The sequence below is a fragment of the Erpetoichthys calabaricus genome, chromosome 9 (genome assembly GCF_900747795.2).
Source record: "Erpetoichthys calabaricus chromosome 9, fErpCal1.3, whole genome shotgun sequence".
Taxonomy (NCBI): domain Eukaryota; kingdom Metazoa; phylum Chordata; class Cladistia; order Polypteriformes; family Polypteridae; genus Erpetoichthys; species Erpetoichthys calabaricus.
In genome coordinates, this window is record NC_041402.2 from 145,371,571 (window position 1) to 145,392,008 (window position 20,438).

Consider the following 20,438-nt stretch of genomic DNA (forward strand, 5'->3'; position numbering starts at 1 on the left):
TACACAATTCAAAAACATAAGTATAAAAACTCCGAAAGCTGAATGTCATCTTAGATTAAATGTATACATTGTTATATTCAAACATTATTAGCTTGATGCTGTAGCAGTATAAACAGCCTGGGCAAAATGTAACAAGGATGTGCTTGTCTTGTGTCCTAAGTCGCAGTACTGCAGGGGCTTAACAGATTTTAGACTAAGAAAATAGGTGTAGTCAAAGTTTAAAAGAAACGTTTTGTGTTAAAAAATCTGTGAAACTGTAGCATGACATTCAATATTTACAATTCAGGTTGGAAATGCTATTATAATCTGTGCTAAGGGAAACTAATGACTGTGGGCAAGAAAAGAATGCAACACTAGAGGTTAAAAAATGTAGATTTTTTACAATCAGTATTATTGACAGTACCATATTTAATAGCTACTATGTTGAGTCAGCCTATCCAGGGTTGGTTCTTGCGTTGTACTTAGTGATGTTGAGACAAGCTGTGGCATGAATCCTGCAGAATCCATAACACTGCATTGGATAAGCTGGTGTGGAAAATGAATATAATCTATCCATCCATCCATTATCCAACCTGCTGAATCGAAACACAGGGTCACGAGGGTCTTCTGGAGCCAATCCCAGCCAACACAGGGCACAAGGCTGGAACCAATCCCAGGCAGGGTGCCAACCCACTGCAGATGAATATAATGTGTGAATTAATTAAATTTACATTTTCTTCTAGATTTTAATAAATTCTGCAATTGAAAACAAGACATACTGTATATTGTGTATGTGAGGAAGAACATGGAAATCAGCTTAATCCTTTCTTGGTTTGAAAAACACACTTCTTCAGCAAGTGGCTTCTGCTGTGTTATTTCTTCATATATCAGGATAAACTTTATTTGCAATCTAATCTAACAGTACACACCCATCAGCTGGTTAAGCAGCAGGAGTGCAATACATCATTTGTCTGTGATCACTATGAAATAAATATATAATAAATAATACATCTCCCAAGCTCCCATTCCATGACCTTTTTGGAAGTTGTTCTGGGTGATATTTAAAATTTGGTTTGATAAGATCTAAAAATGGAAGGATAGCATCTCATTAGTGTGTTTGAAAGGTTATTCACAAGCTTATCATATTTTTACACAATCATGTCATTAATGATTTTTTAATTTATTACTCATGTGGAACACATTCACCCAAGCAATACAGTCCTGTCTTGTATATCTTTAGTAATTACAAGGCAAAAGGACCCCCACCTAAAAATTAATTCTTTACAAAATGTGTCAATCACTATTTGAAACTTTTAACAATATCCTTATGCATTACAAATAAAGCTGTTTTGCTGCCACTTAATTTCACAGTAAATAAATGTAACTGCCATTCATCGCCATAATTGTTGTTGAGATAACCAATGGAAAAATGTCTTTCCTTGATGACTTTTAGACTGGAACTGCCATTATCTATTTAGATATTAAAATCATAGACCTTAAAGGTTCAAAGGCAAAGATTTCCATCTTTTCTGTGAGTACTTTCTAGAATCTCGTTCTGCATTTTGTATCAGCCTAGCACGGGATGCAGGGCAGCCACTTAGTACCTGTGTGATCAGTTGATCTGTAATTCTGCTGAATTATGTATTTGATTACCCTGATAAGTCAGCCCTTGACTGACTACATCACCTCATTATTATTCCAACTCTTTGGAGTGGAGGGTAAGCATCACTCAAGTTTATTGTGGCTTGCAGCACATGAATTGAGCATTAATACCAGGGCTCTTAGAACTCTGCGTTTCATCATGTGTGGGACTGATGTTTCTTTGTTCCTTTCACAAAGACAATGGAGTCTAAAAAAGCTGGAGCCACACAGTCTGCAAGCATACTCTGCCAAATGATGACAAGATGGAATTGAAATGGAGGCCTGTAGCACGGAGAAGAAAATCAAATACAAACGAACACCTAAAATCCACTCATCTGTTTATAAAATATGAAGATACAGTGCTGTAAAACCACTCCTCAGTAGATAAATCTGTTAATTTTATTTTGCTAATTCCGGAGTTCATTCCATCAGTGATTACCGATTCCAGTGGTCAACCTTTAATGGAGAGGTCTGGTAATAATTAGAATTAACAAGACAGTTTTTTTTTTTTTTATTATTGCCAAGTTGATCCAGTACAGAACACTTCAGTTTTCTTGATTGAGAACTTTAATGGTTTACTTTCTGAGGAGATAAAATACTTAAAGCTACTTTCCAGGAAAAAAGAAAAAGAAAATTTAAAAAGCTTCAGATATTCAAGCATGTTTTCAGAGATACTTCAACATCAAACAGAACATCATGAGCTGTTACAGAATTGACTATTTGGACCACTCAGTTATACAACAATGTTGAAAAGTCCAGTAATGAACTGAAAAGATTGCAAAGTGAAAGGCATGGTATTTGCTTGAATACAAGAACAACTGAATAAGTGACTGTTTTTATTTTTGAGTACAAGCTATAGACCTTGCCCATCAAGAGTTCATTCCTGCCCTGTGACTGATAATGTCGAGATAGGCATGTTGTTTATAACCTTGAACTGGATTTACAGGGTTTGATGAGCAGTATGCTCTATATTTGAACATAATGCTCCTGGTGTGCCAGATGCAGGTGAGAGCTGGGAAATGGAGAATAAGGTGTGGACTTCAAAAACAGGTAACATTCTACATGCAATGCTCCCTAGGATGCAAAACAGCAGGTGACCCAGTATTTGCTAAGAATGCCTAGCCATCCATATATAATCAGAGTACAGAACTAGAGACTTGGGAGTAGGCAACTGACAGACAGATGGCAACACATGATCTCAAGCTGGAAGAGCAAGGACTAGGTTCCACTTTTAATTGATGAAGCAGTGAAAGGGTTGCCATGGAAATGTGAGAACACTGACGTCTCGGTAGTGCAGGGTCACCATGAATCAAATTTGAGGGTCTGGATGAAAGCGATACTAGAGCAGGGTTAAAAGCCACCTCTAGTCCATAAACTCACTGAGCTAGTGCCCATTCACACCTAAGTACTGTATTTTACTAGCGTTTTTAGCAGTAGACCTGAATACTACTATACCATTTGAAAAGTTATTTTCCATTATTTTCAATTACACTATTCACACCTAAGCATTTTAGCAGCAAGCATTTTAAAAAAACTCCTGCATGAAGACATTTTCAAACGCTTCCAGACAAAATGTTCATTCCATTGATGTTAATCAGGAAGTCACAGCCTCTTCCTGGATAAAACAGCTCATTGAAACAAATTAGAAAAGCCAGAGTTGTGTATGCATGTGTTTCGGTCATCTAATGATAACTATAGCTTTAATCAGGTTAAAGTGTAGTGCAGATATTTTAACAGTGCCAATATTATGGAGTTTGCATATTCTGCCCGCACATTTCTGGATTGGTTGGTATTTGTGAATGTGTCTAACTGAGTATTGTTACCTGTTTTAACACTGAATAATTGAAATGTGTCAGTCATACTTTTCAATTAATAAAATACATTTAGTCCTTTGTGAAGTAAATAATATCTATCCGATTTTTCCATCCCCCATCTGAAATGCTTGGGGAACACTGGCAGCTGCACCATCAGATCATACTGTTTCAAATCATCTTTAGCAAATAACTGAATTAACACTTAACATATGCTTTAGTAATTGGTTAATAATAGGTTTAATAATAGATTTGTGTTGTGGGATTGCACACACTGCACTCTTTTCTGCTTGGCTATGCGACTGAGCCCTGAAAAGGACTAGTGCACCATCCAGCACATTTGCTTATTGCCTTACACCTAGTTCTGCTGTGATAATCACTGGCTCATAGTGACCCTAAACTGATTTAATCGTAACACTGACAACATGTGGTCTTCAGTGTGATTGCCAGTATTTAAAAACACTAAATTCATAGAAGACATTATTGAGACACAAAAATCACTTCACAACACAACAGCACCTAACTGGCATTATATCAATTTTATAGGTAATCATAATTTCCCTGAAAAATGTCTCTTGGAAAATTCTGGAAAAATCCTTGAAAATCACTGGAAAATCACCAGAAAAATGACCCAAAAAATCTGAAAAATGCTTCAACAATGCTTGCAAAACAACATTAAGAAGCTTCAGAAATGACAAATGATCACTGGAAAATTTCAAAGCTGAAGTGTGAATGGACCTTTAAGAGGTAAATCAAGGTCATGGACTACACTGGCAGGATGAACAGAAGTGAGGTTACTGGAAGTCAGATTGGAAGTGAGATATATACTATATATATATATACTGTATATATATAAAAAATCCAATGACTGTCTGCCTGTATGTCTGCCCGCTTTTCACGAGAGAACTACTTAACTGATTTAGATTGGGTTTTTTTCTATAATTTGCTTGAACATTCTGGTTGATTTTGTGACTTCTCCCATCATGCTGCGGGCCAAGGGAAGTGGGAGGCGGAACCTCAGGAGTAGGAAGCCGGACAGGACTATCCTCACTCATGCGCCAGCTTCTGTTCGAATCGCTGTACCTCTTGCCACGTGTTGGAGCGTAGCCTGCCTCTGCTTAGCTAGCGATACCTGTTTTTTTTAGCAGACATTATCATTTAGAGATTTTTAAAAAGTAATGTTTAATGTTTTTGAGAGAAAGATCTCAGCTACATGTGTTTTAGAGGGTAACTACTCATTGGCAGAGATGAGATATCATGACCATGTGCTCTTCTCCCTACGCAGGGGACGCTCTCCCGTCTGAACTGAACACGATCAGATACAGTGGCAGCAATTGACGTTGGTCCGTACCTACTTTCTGCTTGGCCAGAGATACCTTGCCAACTTTTTACATTTTTGGCAAAGAGATCACAGCTACATTCTCACCCCTGATAGCAAAACCAAAAATATTGTATATCAAGAGGCCCTCGGATATAGAAGCTATCAATATAAATTCTTCTCAATAACAGATTATTATTATTTTTTTTTCTATTATTGCTTTTTAAAGTTTGTCCAGTTTCACTACTATGCGGGCTAGTATATATATAGTATATATTTATATATATATATATGTGTGTGTGTGTGTGTGTGTGTATAAAAAAGAAGGATAACAAATTTAAGGGTGTTGGGGCTCCAGCTGGAAGACTCCATTTATTTATTTTATTTAATTTGGATATTTGTAAAGACAAGAAAAGTTACCAATATTAGATTGGACACCTTCCCTTTAATCATCGCAGATTAGTTCAAATATCTAGGGGTAAACATCACAAGTAAACATAAAGCTCTTTATCAACAAAATTTTGCTGTCTGTATGGAAAAAATCAAGCAAGACTTGCACAGATGGTCAACCCTTCATCTCACTTTAGCTGGAGGAATTAATATTGTTAAGATGAATATCCTCCCTAAGCTTCTCTTTTTATTTCGAAATATTCCAATATACATCAATAAATCGTTCTTTAAGAAATTAGATTCAACCATAACCACATTTATTTGAAATTTAAAACATCCACGTATCCAAAGTGCGACCCTACAAAGGCCAAAGGTAGAAGGTGGCATGGCTCTACCTAACTTTCAATTTTACTACTGGGCAGCAAACATACAAACTATAAAAACCTGGACTTTGACACAAATAGATGAACATATGCAGGCTTGGTCTGCAATAGAAATAGAATCCTGCAGTTCATCTTTATATTCCTTGCTTTGCACTCCAATAAATGCAAATTATCACCAATATACTAATAACCCAATAGTGCTTCACTCACTCAGATTATGGAACCAATGTAGGAAACATTTTAAGATAGAGAATCTTTTATCAGTGGCACCACTGCACGAGAACCACCTTTTTCAACCATTGCAAACATATGCAGTTTTTAATATCTGGAAAACATTTGGGATTAAATCACTTAGAGATCTGTACATAGACAACGTCTTTGCATCCTATGAACAACTACATTCTAAATTTAACTTTCCAGTAACACATTTCTTTCACTATCTTCAAATTAGAAACTTTGTTAAACAGAACCTGCCCAATTTCCCTCATCTCCCACCTCCCTCTATGCTGGAAAATATATTCATCAGTTTCAAGGACTTAGACAGCATCTCTGCAATATATAAAACCATTTTACAGTCCCTCCCTTTCAAAGATCCAAGAGGACAATGGGAAAAGGATCTCTCCCTCAACATATCAGAAAAGGAGTGGAAGGCAGCAATGCAGAGAATTCACTCGAGCTCCATATGTGCAAAGCATACAATTATTCAACTAAAAATTATATATCAAGCACATCTGTCTCACTTAAAATTGTTCAAAATGTTTCCAGGGCAAGATCCAACCTGCGAACGCTGCAATCAAGTTCCAGCCTCAATGGGTCACATGTTTTGGGCCTGTACCAAATTAACATCATTTTAGACCAAGATTTTTAAATGCCTTTCAGACAGCCTTGGTATCACAATCCCTCCTAACCCATTAACAGCTGTGTTTGGTGTTCTTCCAGATGGGCTTAAAGTGGTGAAGGACAAACAAACTGTAATTGCCTTTACTACACTATTGGCACGTAGACTTATCTTGCTCAACTGGAAGAATCCTAACTCTCCCCTTTTAAGTCAATGGGTGACTGATGTTATATATTATTTGAAATTGGATAAAATAAAATTGTCACTTAGAGGATCTGTGCAGAATTTTTTCCAAACCTGGCAGGATCTAATCAATAACATTTTAGAATAGCTTATAAAGCACCAAGGAAGCAGATTCTCTCCCTGTTCTCTTTTTTGTCTTCTCTATTTATCTATATTCACTTATTAATTTATCTATTTACTTACTTTTACTAGGTTTAAGTTTAATTCTGCTGGCCATGCTCTCTTTCTCAGGGGTGGGGGTTGATTTGTTTTCAACCCTATTCTTGTAAAATTGATATATTTGTATGGAATGTTGTGTGATTTCAATAAAATCAATAAAAATTTATTAAAATATTAAAAAAAAAAAAAAAAAAGTTACCAAAGAAATAAATCTGAGTGTTTTAGCACCCTAAAAGGCTACATTAGTTTTGTCTGCTCACTTCGTTTACTGGTCAACCAACCCTGTGCGTTGAATAGGAAGAGGCAGAGTTGAAGATGGAGTGAAAATTACATCAGTTGTTCTCCTTCTTATGTTCCTCCACTCTACAGAAGAAAAAGGAAAATGAGTGAAAAAATGTTTCCCAACTTTTTAAAACACCAAGATGCGCCTTTAAAATGGTCACTGTAAAAGACTCACCTAGCCTGAGTATGAAACTACCAGACAGAACCACACCAAAGCAGTCCTGGGTACAAAAGAAATGTTTTTATTTCACAAATAACTTTTACAGTCCATTACAAAATATCCAATTAGCAATCCTTCTTTTCCTCCTCCAGGTAAGCTTTGCCTTCTGCCTCCTGACTCTGACTAAACCGAAGGAGGCTGGACGAATTCCTTTTTTGTTAGACCCAGGACTATTTCCAGTGCCAAGACATAGCCTGATGGAAGTACTTCCGTGTCAGACAGAAACACCTTGAAAGAGGGAGTCCTTCTCCCTGCAGTGCCCTCTGGAGGCACCCAAGGACCGCGACAAGGTTGTCTCTCAGGACTATGAATCCCATCGATCCGTGTGGGTGTCCATGCTGGATCCACTGCCATCTATCCTACTGGGGGAGGAATCGCTCTTGATACACAACCTCCCCCAGTCTATCCACTAATATTTCCCCTTGAGTGGGATGGCAAACCAGCCCCATCCTGGCCGGGTATGCCTTCTTCCATTTGGTTCTGCTGTTATGGCTTTCTATCCGGGCAAGTAAAGCCAAGCACCATAACACTTACTTAAGACATAGGTATAGATATACTGTAGATATACATTAGAGAAGTGAAAAACATTAACCGTAACATGTTAATACGATTGCAAAGAACCTGAGGTTTCCACAAATTAATAAATTCTTTGCATCCAGGAACTTTTTACATGTTAAAATGTCCTAGTATAAGCTAGTTAAATGCACACATACATTCTTTAAGAAATCATTTAACCATACTTCATCGCAACTAATATAGTTTCCCCCATGTGTAGACAATTATGCATTTGTCACCTCCCGTCAGACCAGTAGAAAGCCAATTGCTAAGGCATGTTTTGAACTATTACCACCTGCAAAAATAAGATTCCCTGTTTCTGCAAGAATTTTTGCTGGGCACTTAAACATTGACAAAGATACTGTATGTGTTAGGTTAGTTAGTAATTTCAAACTGACCCAGTGTAGGTCCTTCTATAGAGAGCTGTTTCCTACCTTGCAGTTTAAACTGTTGGAATAGGTTCTGGAACCCACAACCCTGAAACAGATTAAGTGGTGTTGAGAATATGATGTTATGTAACTTTATTATGTAGTCTCATTTCCACAATGACCCCCAGATATACAGTACAGCAATTTAAAGACTAAGAAAAGTCTGTTTTTTCTTTCTTTCTTTCCTTCTTTCTTTTTTCTTTCTGAAACTGTAGCATGTTGATCAATCTTGAAATTGAACTTGAACAAGAGTGCAGTTCCAACACTTGTGTTATCTAATGTCTAAACGCCAATAATTTAATTCCTTAGTGTGCAGTCTTAGAAAGTAAAGAAAAATCATCCCAAGTAAGAAATGAACACTACAATAAAAACTATAAGTATAGCAATAAATGGAAAGGACAACACCAAAAATGCATCTTGTACTTCTCTTAGATTCACTAAAGTAAAGTGATGAAAAACCATTCCCAGATGTGAAATTAAAAAGAAACTTTTGGAATTATTCTAAACCTATGTTGAAGCCATCAAAAAAACTTATACAAAGTGATATGCAAGATATGGTACAGCTGGTGATGAAGATAAACTTGTAAAACTGGCAGTTAAACAGTAGATTTACTGTTAATGAAATACACTGTACTATAATTGTGTCAGATGTAGGTTCCTAGGAATAAGGGAAAAGATGTACAAGTCCAGTAGGAGCCTGGGTGGACTTGGACTCAAATGACTATTTCATGAAGAAAAATGCAAAGCGTCTGTACTGAATGCCAGAAATTAAGGCTATCCGAGGACGCAATCTGCTATCTATTGAAACTATTTTAAATTGTTCTTTTTAATTTTAACTACCATTTTGTAGTTTTTTTTCCAAAATATTATTAAAGTTGTAGCAATTCTACTAGAATATAAAATGAAGACTGGAACGAATAAGTAATTTGAAATCGCAATGGTAATAAATAGGAAACTTATTGTATTATTAACCCATTTTTATTTTATTTTCACCTAAGATTTTAGTATAATACTGCTGGATAAATAACAGCCCTTTTTAAATAGTAATTCAGTAGTATAGAGAGGATCACATAAGCCTGTTGTGTATTAGAATGGCTTTGGACAACCCTTAAAATGCAAAATGTCAGAGGCAAAATGAAGATTTTTCACAAAATGACAGCAGGGCTTTTTTGTATAGTTTGGAATGGGTCAAGCAGCCGAAAGAACCTCAATTCTCATACAGGAGATGGACAACTCAAGTTTGGAAGTGCCAGTTCAATTTAAATGGATGCATCACACATTTTGAAAAAAAAATACACATTTTCCTTAATGCATAATTTTGCTGGAGAAATTAATTACAAAGCTAAAGGAGAGCTGGTCAGAAACATTGTTGTGTTTAAGGAATTGTTTGTTCCCTGGCTTAAGTTTGCTTTATTTTATTATTATCCTTATTTTTCAAGTTTTTGTTTTAATGTAGTTTTTGTTAATGCTGCTTTATATGAATTTTTTTTTAATTCTTATTTACTGTGTCACACACGCGTGTATAAGGAGCCGTGTAAAGACCTGACGAGCGCCATGATATATCGTGCCAGGGGACAAAGGCGGGGTACTAACCTTTCTTTCTTTTATCTCCACAGAAAGACAGAAACAACACCACCTTGATTTTACCTGGATTCCCTAAACCACGTGCTACCATTTCTGCATTCCATCCCTTCCTCTGGTCCACTCCTGATGACGTCAAAGCTCCCATACATCACCTTGATTCCTTCCCAGCATTCCATCCACCCGTTTCCGGTCCCACCCCATAAATGGTTCCCTTCACCATGTTCAGATTGTTTGTTGTAACACTGAGAAAGCTATATCACTGACCGTTGACTTTTTTTGGCAAAACTGTACAGTATACTGGGCCGGAAAAACTCCAAACCTTTATGCTCTCTTGTTTCTTTTATTATAACTGCTACATCAAAACTATATTCCTTGTATTTTGTATGTGCAACCCTAAGAGCCAAGGCCACAATGCTTGAAAGCAGTCTTAATTTTGCATAGTATGAAATTTATACGGAATGACATGTAAAATTATGAATGTTATACCCCACAAAATAGGTGAACTGTGGAAATAGTAATAACTTTAAACAAAATAATCTGTAGCACAGTAGAACATGATGGAGCCCATTTCACTGAGTTAATACAGGAAAAGTAAGTATATAACACTGAAGACAAGGCCTTTAAATGCTTTATTTACATGTTACAATTGATGAAGTCTCACAAACAGACCTAGGAAGATAAATACAGTACTGAGAGGATGAGTCACAAATCTAAATGAATGTTAAATACAAATCTGATACAGTAAAAAACTGCCTTCAGAGAATTCAAACTAAAATTTACAGTTATGTGTACTTATGGTGCATTAGTACAATTAAATTTTTACTTGCATATCTCCTCAGAACAATAATACTGCACAATACCAACAGACACATACACAAATAGCATGCAATACAGAGTAGTATACAGTAAAATATATATAATACATATCTCATTATCAGTCACTTTTACTTGTGTTTCTCCTGCCAGTGTAGCCCTTGATTCTGACTTACCACTATATCTACAAACACACATACACACAACCACACACATGCAAACAAAAATACATTTTTCATATATATATATATATATATATATATATATATATATATATATATATATATATACATATATATATATATTGTCACACGCGCATGATTAGGGGGCAGCCGATGGGCTCAACGAATTGCGATAGAACAAGAAAGGCGGGCTTGGAATGGAGTACTAACCTCTCTGTCTCTTATCCAGCAGAAAAATAAAAAAATAAAGTCTTCTGTCTTATTTAATATATTACTCTATTGTCCCCTTTTGTATTATTAATATGTAGACTTTGTCAGAATACCTCAAGTCTCACAGACTTACCACTGTTTATAAGGTATTGTCCCATATAACTTCTCCCCATCTTCCCTTCTACATCTGTAACCTCAGGCAATTAGGTGTAGTAAAAGACAAGCAGGAGTCAAGTTACACTTTAAATAACGTATTATTGATAATATTCATAAATATTAACAATATGCAAAGTACATTTGAATATTGCCAACCATACAACCTGATAAATGGTGATGTGTAGTTTCAGGCGGCGAACAGACTTGTTAGTTACTTAAAATTTCTCTACTCTATCGTAAAATTCAGTATCCTGACTAGTCCTAGGGGGTAAACATGAATTTCTTATTATATTGTTTTGCCTAAGTTACAAATAAAGACATACAAAATATTTATCAACTTGTATGCAAAATTTCACACCACAACACATCCCAACCCAATGATGTCACTTTCAGCTTCTGGTTCCAACGCCATCTCCATCTCTATCCTAATTTCCTCTGTATGTCACTTCCTGCCAATTCTGTACAAAGTTACGTAATTTCCTGTCTTCATTGTCCCATTGTGTCTCATTCTGTTGTAAACAACCTGAATTGAGTTCTCAGACCAGCTCAAACTATATGGGGAAGCTTCCCAAACCTTTATGAGCGTTGGTTGTCTCTTTTCTATTGTTACAATATATCATGATTTATTGCATCATTAAAACTTGTAATTATAAAATTAATACATAAATCATAAAGTAAATACATGTTGAATTACAAAATGAATGAAGAATCAGCACAAAGGAATTAAAAAAATTAAACTTCAACAATGACCTTAAACTTGAACATTTAACAAAATACTACTTGATCAAGTACAACTTGAATTTTAATGCCTTCTTAAAAGGTAAGTTGAAAAGAAGGCAATAAGAAAACAAGGCCAATATATTAATTATGAAATTTGTATAGCATATGAGACACAGATGTGTCGAAGTAAAAAAACAATTGAAATGATTGTCTTCTTTTTCGCATCACTGTACAACAGTCGATAACAGGCCAAGATAATCAATGAATTTCCCTAGTGTACCTACGTTTGGGCTAAGCAAGAATTATCTACAATTTAACTTAGGGGTCCATCTTGTCAAAAACGTAATAATAAAAATGGCCACAACATGATTTAACTCTCTGTTGTGCCCTATAGATATCACAGTTTGTTTTGCACAGTGCAGAGGATTACCCAGTGTACCATGTTTAGCAGTGGATTTCACTAGGGTATTCAAGTTTGTCTTTTTAACATGAGCATATCTCTTGTCAGAAAATGGTATGAATTGAAGTGGCCCAATATGGATTTAACTCGTTAGATGCATGTTAAATACCACAATCCATTGGTGTAGTTAAGCGAGTATGCCAAGTTTACCAGAGAATTAACTTAGAGTACCTGCATTGGATTGTGTAAACTTCACATGCAATCAATATGTGAAATATGCATTCCTTTCGTAACTTGTGTGAATAAGAAGCAAGCTGAGAGCTAGTAAGTAAATGCGAGTAGTTAGCTAACTAATGTCAGTTTCTTTTACTAAACATTAGTGCAGTGGTTAGCGCTGCTGCTTCATGGATCCAATGACCTGTGCTTGAATGTATAGCCTGCTTTTATAAACTTGTCAAAATCCATTTTGGTGGAATGTAAGTGTGGGAGTAAAACATCAAACTGTTAAGCAATATGCCCTGTTTCCAGAAAATTATGTACGGTCGCAAGCAAATTCTTGTACATTCTGTTATACATTTAAATTTCCTTAAGGAATTCCTGCTCTTCAAAATATTGTATCCTGGAATAGTTGCAATTTTAGCAATCCAAAGAACATTTGTAAAAGGTGCTCAAAAAATGTATTACATATTCTGCCTCCAAAGAAGTGTTGGGTATTCTATAAACAGGTATCTGATTATTTACACCCAAATAAAGGTTTCTTGTTTTAGTCACTACCTTCAGTGAGTTTGGAAGACAACTCTTAGGGAATGTCACCCAGAAACTTACTTATTGCTTCACCAGCAAAACTCTTAAAGTTAAACTGCTCTTTATGTCAGTTTTATGTTTGCTCCTACTCACACCCTCAACAGATTCTTCATGAAAGTTGATGTCAAAGTGTCATGTTTCAACTGAACTCTCTGTATGCATTAATTGAAAGTTAACTTTTGTAGCTTTTCTCTTCACAAGAAAGATAAAGACACCTATGCTGTAGTCCTTTTGTTGACTGAGCAGTACAAGAGAAAGCTGGAGCAGAATTTGCAGAATAACAGCATGAAGGAAGTGTGGGATGGGATAAAGATCATCACTGGGTGCAGCTTGAAGCGGGGTGCCACCATCGAGAGAGACGTGGAGAGAGCTAACCAAATGAACAACTTCTTTAACAGGTTTGACCACCCTAACTCACTCTCACCTCGGAGTACTGCACCCTCCACCCATCCTTCTGCTGATACCAGCATAGGAGAGACATCCCCACCCACAAATACAGCAGCGCAGGTGAGCAGAGAGCTGAAGAGAATTCGTGCCAGCAAAGCAGCGGGTCCAGATGGAGTATCGCCACGACTGCTGAATGTTTGTGCGTCGGAGCTGGGGAGTCCTCTATAGCGCATCTTCAACCTGAGCCTGGAACAGGGGAGAGTCCCGAAAACATCTTGCATCACCCCAGTCCCAAAGGTATCACGTCCTATTGAGCTGAACAACTTCCGGCCTGTCGCTCTGACGTCACATGTGATGAAGACCATGGAGAGGCTGCTGCTTCACCACCTGAGGCCACAGGTCCAAAACGCCCTCGACCCTCTGCAGTTCGCATACCAAGAGAAGGTGGGAGCGGAGGACGCCATCATCTATATGCTACACCGATCACTCTCCCACTTGGACAGAGGCAGTGGTGCTGTAAGAATTATGTTTCTAGACTTCTCTAGCACCTTTAACATCATCCAACCTCAGCTCCTTAGGGACAAGTTGACAGAGATGGGAGTAGATTCATACCTAGTGGCATGAATCGTGGACTATCTTACAAAAAGACCTCAGTATGTGTGTCTCGGGAACTGCAGGTCTGACATTGTGGTCAGCAACACAGGAGCGCCGCAGGGGACTGTACTTTCTCCGGTCCTGTTCAGCCTACATACATCGGACGTCCAATACAACTCAGAGTCCTGCCACGTGCAAGAGTTCGCTGATGACACTGCTATCGTGGGCTGCATCAGGAGTGGGCAGGAGGAACCTCATCAAGGACTTTGTTAAATGGTGCGACTCAAACCACCTACACCTGAACACCAGCAAAACCAAGGAGCTGGTGGTGGATTTTAGGAGGCCCAGACCCCTCATGGACCCCATGATCGTCAGAGGTGACTGTGTGAAGAGGGTGCAGACCTATAAATACCTGGGAGTGCAGCTGGATGATAAATTGGACTGGACTGCCAATATGGCTATACTTCCTTAGAAGACTGGTGTACTTCAACATCTGCAATAAGATGCTGCAGATGTTCTATCAGACAGTTGTGGTAAGCACCCTCTTCTACGTGGTGGTGTGCTGGGGAGCATTAAGAAGAAGGACACCTCAAACCTGGACAAACTGGTGAGGAAGGCAGGCTCTATTGTAGGCACTGAGCTGGACAGTTTGACATCCGTGGCAGAGCGATGGGCGCTGAGCAGGCTCCTGTCAATCATTGAGAATCCACTGCATCCACTGAACAGTATCATCTCCAGACAGAGGAGCAGCTTCAGCGACAGACTGCTCTAACTGTCCTGCTCCACTGACAGACTGAGGAGATCGTTCCTCCCCTACACTATGCGACTTTTCCATTCCACCCGGGGGGGTAGGGGGGGGGAAGAGGTAAACGTTAACATTATTCAAAGTTATTGTCTGTGTTTACCTACATTTTTATTACTCTTTAATTTAATATTGTTTTTTGTATCAGTATGCTGCTGCTGGAGTATGTGAATTTCCCCTTGGGATTAATAAAGTATCTATCTATCTATCTATCTATCTATCTATCTATCTATCTATCTATCTATCTATCTATCTATCTATCTATCTATCTATCTATCTATCTATCTATCTATCTATCTATCTATCTATCTATCTATTCCCAAAATTTTCAGTCAAACTCCCAACAAAGACATGACTAATGGGTAATTCAGTTCTGTTCATTCAAGGCTCCAATTCTGATAAGACTATCAAAAAAATAATATTTTCAGCCTTTGAACCAATGCTTTCTGGTAACAAGTTCAGCAATGGCTCTCCTTGTTTTTAGATAAGGCATTTATGAATAATTTATAGGCGATTAAAACAACATTACTACTTGTATTAAGATTTGGAATCATACTTCTCTATGTATGTCATCACTCCAAATGTTGAAGAAAGTGCCTTGGTTAAGATTTAGAACAGTTGAAGTTTTAGAAATTTACTGATCTTTTTTCTAAATAATATTCATGTGAGTTTAGTGGATATACTCAGTTCTGCAATTGATCAGGAAAAGTAAGAGCTTTTTGCATACTCCCATGCCCTAATGGGTTTATCATTCAGTGTAAATCTAGAGTATGGTAGAAATTATTTGTCCGACAAGACATGGGTTTATGATTTCAAACCATAAGCCACTCATCATCATCAGTTAAAAGTTCAATTTAATCTCTGAAAACTTGTTTCTTGTGTAGCCTGCCTACCATTGTCAGTTATGTCATACAACATGCAGTACACCCTTTTAATGCTTAGGCATTATTATAAAGTTCTATCTATCTATCTATCTATCTATCTATCTATCTATCTATCTATCTATCTATCTATCTATCTATCTATCTATCTATCTATCTATCTATCTATCTATCTATCTATCTATCTATCTATCTATCTATCTATCTATCTATCTATCTATCTAAAGATGGCCAAAGTTTGTTATAATGTAAGGTCAATTTCCATGCCAATTTCATGTTTTATAAATCCAGCTTTTGTGTAAGAAATAGTTTACACACTTTTATGCATGAGGGCCCTGATATTTTTTGACACCTGACAACTTATAAACAGATTGTTTTGCTTACTCTGTTTGGTAAGACCAGGATTTCCTGGCACACTTATACTTTGCCTGTGGGATCACTGAAATTTCTTGGTGTGCAAATCAGGTGTGAATGGTAAATACACCTTTTCCTAGACTAACCTTTCTGTTGATTACTTTACATTTACTTTTGCAATTAATAATACAAATTATAGGATTCTAATAAAACAGAAGGTTTTCTATGTCTCGGTCTCATGTATGCCACTGGAGTGTGTAAAAGTAGTACAGGCAGTTCAGAATAGGTATCGAACAACTGAACAGCTGCCTTGAACAGTCAGCACTTAAAAGGCTTCTGTAATCCCAGAAGTGCAGCAACAAAAGTTTTTGCTTGGAATCCCCTCAGTAAAGAAAGCACTTAATTTTTTGAAGGTTTGGAGGTGTGTTACTAATTCTAACATCCTTTCTTTGTAGATACTAGATACAGCCATAATCTGATTGTACTTGAGCTGTGCAACACTACTAAACAGTATTCCAATAGGCTATTTCTTGAATAATACACTGCTCTAGTAAAGTATTAAATGAAGCTGTTTTAGAAAATACACCCAACTATGATGTTTTTAATTTTTGGGGAGTTTTTAGTATTAGAAAAACCATAAAACCAGTAATATAAATAAATAACAACTTCATTGGATATTGTTTTTGTGCCATATTACATTATGTGTCAGCTGCATCTAACAAATGCTGGTATTGTTATACAGTTACTTAACGACACCTGGATTGTCTGTATTTTTTAATTTGACCTGAAAATGACTGAACAAATATGGCCTTAGGTGCTTTTCAGATTGTAAACATTTTAAAAATGTGGGAAGCTGAGAAGCAGGAGCTCACATCACATAAATCTAGTTCTTTTTTGTACATTTACCACCAACACCGCTTCATATCTTTATGAAACTTTGGCTGCCTTCTTTTTTATTTTCATTTTTATGCAAAGAAAGGCCTACAGTACAAATTTTGCAAATTAAATTTTATCTGCTTATTATTGTGTGTGCAGTATATTTATTTAATTAAATTTGTATGTTTTAAACTAATTATTTGAACAACTGGATGACTGTATGTGCATGTTACACAAGTTTTTGAATGTTAGGAAACAAAAGTATAACTGTTTGTCTGCTTAAAAATATTACTGTCATGACTGGAGGATGTGGGAGAACCGCCACTTGTAGTCCAGCTGGTGATATTGTATTCAAACCTCCCTCAGAGCCCATTTGCAGTAACGCCAAGTTTATGTGCATTTCAATGAAGGTATGTAACATCAACAAACTTAACATCATCTGCCAAAAAAGAAATTGCAACACATTTGTTTGCATAGTATCAATATTGTGGATTAAATACATTGTGAACTCATTATGGGACTGTCTTGAGATGATCTTGAATTTGGCTCTGGGTTCCATAACTTGTATTGGAATAAGTATGTTTGGAATGTGAATGAATGTATGCTCTGGAGTTAGTATGCAGCTGCATTAACAATACAACCATCCTAAATTTGTGTACTGTACATATTTTACTGTATGTTAACTCTATTATGTCTTAATAATAATGGCTATATTAAGGCTAGCTTCCTACGAAATCTTACTATCATTGCATTTTGCCATGTGTATTAAGTAATATCTACTGAACACCAGTCTTTTTTGCTTTAATCAGTTTGCTTTACACTTTTTAGTATAATATATAGACAAGAGTTTGTCATACACATGAGCTTGCAGACCAGCTGACGAAACATCTTAAAGCCATTTTCGATGCTCAGAAGCCAACCTACCTCTTCCTTGTCCTCAAGATCCCATTTCCACCTGATGTCATTTCCGATTCCCAGAATTCCATTTCCCCATTCTGTCACTTCCAATCTACCAGCTATATATGTCAGCCATTTTCCCATACAATTCAGTTCTGTTTTGAGCTCACATCTGTAAAGACCTGTCTTTCAACCAAACCTTCTTCAAGTATACGGGGTGGATCCCCAAACCTTTTCCTTTGTTTTGTGTGTGTCTTTACATGGTCTTCAAATAGATTTGACTTTGGACCAAATTTTCAAAGAATAAATACCTTTTAATAGACACACTCTCTCATTCACTAGTAGACACTGTGGAATACCGGGAGCATACAGCTCCTCAAACCCGGACACAGACAGGCACAGAGACACAAGTCCAAGGCAACATACGTTTATTTCTCATAGGGCAGCACTTTTCCCCGCTCCCCACTGCAGAGCACAATACAAAAGTACCAGCAGTAATGCTTAGTCCCTCCTTTTTTTCTTCTTTCTCTCTTTCTCTGCCACCTCCACTCCTCTCCCAGCAAGCTTTGCCCTACACCTTCCGACTCTGGCTCCCAGCATGGAGTGAGGCGTCTCCTTTTATTCAGCACCTGGGAGTGCTCCAGGTGGTTCATTGGGATTACCTGGAATCACTCCCAGGTGTGGTGGAAGTCCATGATAGGGCTCTGCAACTCCCCCTGGTGGCCCCCATGGAATCCAACAGGGCTGTACCAAACTCAAGCTCCCAGCATGCCCTGCAGGGATCTGTGGTGCCACAGCCGCCCCGGAGGGCGGCCTTCTAGTATCCCCAGGGGAGGTATTGCCTCAGCAATCCTCTCTCCCCAAGTCCTTCCATTCCATTGATGTCCCAGCCAGGTAATGGCTGTGGCCGTCCGGCGCAACACTCTGATCTAATCACCCATCCATATGTATCATACAAACATCAAATCTTCAAAATTAATTTCAATGTTATTAGCATTCCACAAACTTAGTTTCACCTCATCTCATCATTTGAAATGGCTTCTCCTGGTGAGCCAGTTCAGCCAAGGCTTTCCTGTCCCAAGTTACATATAACAGATTTTCCTGAGAAATTCCTAAGTGTTCCCAGACCATTGGAGACATAATTCCCCCAGTGTGTCCTTGATCTGCTAGAGGGTCTCCAACTAGTGGGACATGCAAAGGGCATGTCCAAACCAGCAACGCTGGCTCCTTTTGATCCAGAGGAGCAACGACTCTACTTGGAGGCTCTCCTGAATTGATAAGCATCTCGCCCTATCATGTCAGCCAGGATCCCCGCAAAGAAACCTCATTTCTGCAACGTATTTTTATTTTTTTCGGTCATTACCCACAGTTCATGACCATAGGTGAGGAAAGGGATGTAGATCAACCTGTAAACCAAACATTTTGTCTTTAGACTCAGATTTTATTTTTTACAACCACACCAGTCTGCCAGTACAATGGTACTTTACCTGCCATTCATGACCCATTGAATACATGTGCTAAACATGCTATTCTAACAATATCATCCACCCCAGCATTCTTATCACAATGAAGTCTTAGGACTGCCATAGTAAGTATAGTGACCATAATGACAACAACAGTGATGGAATCCCCCACACCCATGTCTAGTACTGCCTCCTGATATGGGCATGTCCACCAGATTGAGGAGTTCCTCAAAGTGTTCCTTCCATCACTTAACAATTTCTCGAGAAGTGGTCAAAATGTTTCCATCCTTTCTTAACACAGTCTGGGCAAATTCATATCTTCCCCTTTTGAGGCATCGAGCAGTTTGACAAAATAGCCTCAGAAACATCTGATACTCTTTCTCCATGGTCTCTCCAGCTTTTGCTTCTGCAATTACTTTTCCAGCAGTCCTCTTAGCCTGGTTGTACATCTCAACTAAGTCAGGAGATCCAAAAGAGAACATTTCCATGAAAGCTGCTTTCTTTAATCTCATAGTTTCCCTTTCACACAGGCTCTTTTCCCCTCGATGCATTAGCCAAGAGTCCTGTCTTCAGTTCCAAAGTAAGGCCCCATGTTAAAGGGTGAAGGGTTTTGGGCTACTTTCAATTTACCGGAAGAATCAATTTAACAATTGTTTAGCAAAAAATGCATGCATTTTGCACATTTTGAGTATATGACTGGATGACTTGACATGGATTATGCGACACAAGTACCATGAGATTTTCTTTTTGGATGTTTTAATATTGTTGACTGTTGTCCAGCAATGGTCACTGCCCAGTTCCAAGTTTTTTGGGTAGGGTATTCCATTAAGACATGGCTTGCTCATTGATATGTGCAGCTCATGTGATTGAACATTTTATTTTTAGAACATTAGAACAATCTAGACGAGAACATGCCATTCAGCCCAAAAAAGCTTGCCAGTCCTATCCACTTAACACTAGAAGCCCTAAAGCCTATATGTTTATTTGATTTTTGGACTAAAGTCTTCACTCATCACGTCATTATTAGTATAACATGGAAAAAGTTTCTGCTTTAAGTATGAGTTCAGC